This window comes from Triticum aestivum, chromosome 5B (assembly GCF_018294505.1).
Source record: "Triticum aestivum cultivar Chinese Spring chromosome 5B, IWGSC CS RefSeq v2.1, whole genome shotgun sequence".
NCBI classification, from domain to species: domain Eukaryota; kingdom Viridiplantae; phylum Streptophyta; class Magnoliopsida; order Poales; family Poaceae; genus Triticum; species Triticum aestivum.
In genome coordinates this window covers 317,509,232-317,513,472 of record NC_057807.1, presented here as the reverse complement: position 1 = coordinate 317,513,472, position 4,241 = coordinate 317,509,232, and positions in this window count along the sequence as shown.

The window sequence follows — 4,241 nt, the reverse complement described above, 5'->3', positions numbered from 1 at the left end:
TTACTGCCGAGCAATTGATAGAAAAGCGAATAATTATGATATTACCTAGGCATGATCATGTATATAGGCATCGCGTCCGTGACAAGTAGACCGACTCCTGCCTGCATCTACTACTATTACTCCACACATCGACCGCTATCCAGCGTGCATCTAGAGTATTAAGTTCATAAGAACAGAGTGACGCATTAAGAAAGATGACATGATATAGAGGGATAAACTCATGCAATATGATATAAACCCCATCTTTTTATCCTCGATGGCAACAATACAATACGTGCCTTGCAACCCTTATTGTCATTGTGTAAGGACACCGCAAGATTGAACCCAAAGCTAAGCACTTCTCCCATTGCAAGAAAGATCAATCTAGTAGGCCAAATCAAACTGATAATTCGAAGAGACTTGCAAAGATAACTCAATCATACATAAAAGAATTCAGAGGAGATTCAAATATTTCTCATAGATAAACTTGATCATAAAGCCAAAATTCATCAAATCTCGACAAACATACGGCAAAAAGAGTTACATCGAATAGATATCCACAAGAGAGGGGGAGAACATGGTATTGAGATCCAAAAAGAGAGAAGAAGCCATCTAGCTAATAACTATGGACCCGAAGGTCTATGGTAAACTACTCACAACTCATCGGAGAGGCTATGGTATTGATGTAGAAGCCCTCCATGGTCGATTCCCCCTCCGGCGGAGTGCCGGCGAAGGCTCCAAGATGGGATCTCGCGGATACAGAAGGTTACGACAGTGGAAATTGTTTTTCGTTGGCTCCCTGGATGTTTTCGGGGTACATGGGTATATATAGGAGGAAGAAGTAGGTCGGTGGCCGCCCGAGGGGTCCACGAGATAGGGGGCGCCCTGTAGGGGTGGGCGCGCCCTCCACCCTCGTGGCCGCCTCGGCTGCTTCTTGGCTTGCACTCCAAGTCCTCTGGATCATGTTTGTTCCAAAAATCACGCTCCCGAAGGTTTCATTCCGTTTGGACTCCGTTTGATACTCCTTTTCTTCGAAATACTGAAATAGGCAAAAAAACAGCAATACGAGCTGGACCTCCGGTTAGTAGGTTAGTCCCAAAAATGATATAAATGTGTAAAGTAAAGCCCATAAACATCCAAAAAGGGTAATATAATAGCATGGAACAATCAAAGTTTATAGATACGTTGGAGACGTATCAGAGGAAAGTAGAACTTGATGAGGTAATTGTACCTTCTCCCGAATTGGAAAGAAGTTTATCATAGAAATCAGTTCTAGTGATTCCTACACCAATTAGCGAGGGAGCTAATGATGATGATCATGAAGCTTCAGATCAAGTTACTACCGAACTTCGTAGATCTTCTAGATTAAGATCCGCACCAGAGTGGTATGGTAATCCTATTCTGGAAGTCATGTTACTAGACCATGATGAACCTACGGACTATGAGGAAGCGATGATGAGCCCAGATTCTGCGAAATGGCTTGAGGCCATGAAATCTGAGATGGGATCCATGTATGAGAACAAAGTTTCGACTTTCGTGGACTTTCCCGAAGTTCGGCAATCCATAGAAAATAAATGGATCTTCAAGAGGAAGACAGCCACTGATAGTAGTGTTACTATCTACAAAACTTGATTTGTCGCAAAAGGTTTTCGACAAGTTCAAGGTGTTGACTACAATGAGATTTTCTCAACTGTAGCGATGCTTAAATCCATTCGAATCATATTAGCAGTTGCCATATTTTATGAAATCTGGCAGGTGGATGTCAAAACTGCATTCCTGAATAGATTTTTGGAAGAAGAGTTGTATATGATACAACCAGAAGGTTTTTCGATCCAAAGGGTGTTAACAAAGTGTGCAAGCTCCAGCGATCCACTTATGGACTGGTGCAAGCCTCTCAGAGTTGGAATAAATGTTTTGATAGTGTGATCAAAGCATATGGTTTTATACAGACTTTTCGAGAAGCATGTATTTACAAGAAAGTGAGTGGGAGCTCTATAGCATTTCTAATATTATATGTGGATAACATATTGTTGATTGGAAATGATATAGAATTTCTGGATAGCCTAAAGGGATACTTGAATAAGAGTTTTTATAGAAAGACATCGGTGAAGCTGCTTACAAATTGGGCATCAAGATCTATAGAGATAGATCAAAGACGCATGATAAGTTTTTTCAATGAGTAAATACCTTGACAAATTTTTTAAAGAGTTCAAAATGGATCAATCAAAGAAGGAATTCATTACAAGGTGTAAAGTTGAGTAAGACTCAAAGCCCTACCACGGCAGAAAATAGAAAGAGAATGAACGTCGTTCCCTATGCCACAGTCATAGGTTCTATAAAGTATGTTGTGATGTGTACCAGACCTATTGTGTAACTTGCCATGAGTTTTGTCAAGGGGTTACAATAGTGAGCTAAGAGTAGATCACCGGACAACAATCAAAATTATCCTTAGTGAGGACTAAGGAAATATTTCTTTATTATGGAGGTGGTAAAAGAGCTTGTCGTAAAGAGTTATGTCAATGCAAGCTTTTACACCGATCCAGATAACTCTAAGTCTCAATCTGGATACATATTGAAACTGGGAGCAGTTAGCTAGAGTAGCTCCATGCAGAGCATTGTAGACATAGAATATTTGCAAAATACATACGGCTCTGAATGTGACAGACCGGTTGACTAAACTTCTCTCACGAGCAAAACATGATCACACCTTAGTACTCTTTGGGTGTTAATCACATAGAGATGTGAACTAGATTATTGACTCTCGTAAACCCTTTGGGTGTTGGTCACATGACGATGTGAGCTATGGGTGTTAATCTCATACACATGTGAATATTTATGTTAAATCACATGGTGATGTGAACTAGATTATTGACTCTAGTGCAAGTGGGAGACGAAAGGAAATATGCCCTAGAGGCAATAATAAAGTTATTATTTATTTCCTTAATTCATGATAAATTTTTATTATTCATGCTAGAATTGTATTAACCGGAAACTTAGTACATGTGTGAATACATAGGCAAAACATATTAGTCCCTAGTATCACTCTACTTGACTAGCTTGTTAATCAAAGATGGTTATGTTTCCAAACCATAGACATGTGTTGTCATTTGATGAACGGGATCACATCATTAGGAGAATGATGTGATGGACATGACCCATCCATTAGCTTAGCATTATGATCGTGTCAGTTTCATTGCTACTTCTTTCTTCATGACTTATACAAGTTCCTCGGACTATGAGATTATGCAACTCCCGAATACTGGAGGAATACTTTGTGTGCTACCAAATGTCACAACGTAAAAAGGGTGATTATAAAGGTGCTCTACAGGTGTCTCCGGAGGTATTTGTTGGGAGATTAGGATTTGTCACTACGTGTTTCGGAGAGGTATCTCAGGGCCCTCTCGGTAATACTCATCACTATAAGCCTTGCAAGCATTGTAACTAATGAGTTAGTTGCGGGATGAAGTATTACAGAACGAGTAAAGAGACTTGCCGGTAACAAGATTGAACTAGGTATGATGATACTGACGATCAAATCTCGGGCAAGTAACATATCGATGACAAAGGGAACAACGTATGTTGTTATGCGGTTTGACCGATAAAGATCTTCATAGAATATGTAGGAACCAATATGAGCATCCAGGTTCCGCTATTGGTTATTGACCGGAGACGTGTCTCGGTCATATCTACATAGTTCTCGAACATGTAGGGTCCGCACGCTTAACGTTTGATGACGATTTGTATTATGAGTTTATGTGTTTTAATGACCGAAGGTTGTTTGGAGTCTCGGATGAGATCACAGACATGACGAGGAGTCTCGAAATGGTCGAGACATAAAGATTGATATATTGGAAGATTATATTCGGACACCGGAAGGGTTCCGAAGTGTACCGGATATTTTTCGGAGTACCGGGAGGTTATCGGAGATGGGAGGCAGCGGGCAAGTGGTGGGGCGTGCGCCCCTAGGCCCAAACCGAATTGGTTTAGGTTTTTGCCCCCCCTGTTTCCTTCTTCTCTCCTCCTCCTTCCTTCTTCTCCTAATAGGAATAGGAAAGGGGGGAGCCAAACCTATTTGGAGTAGGACTCCCCCCCCCCTTGGGTGCACCACCTCTTGGTCGGCTTCCTCCTCCCTCCCTCCTTTATATACGTGGGAGGGGGGCACCCCGTGGACACACAAGTTGATCAAGTTGATCTTTTAGCCGTGTGCGGTGCCCCCCTCCATAGATTTCCACCTCGGTCATATCGTCGTAGTGCTTAGGAGA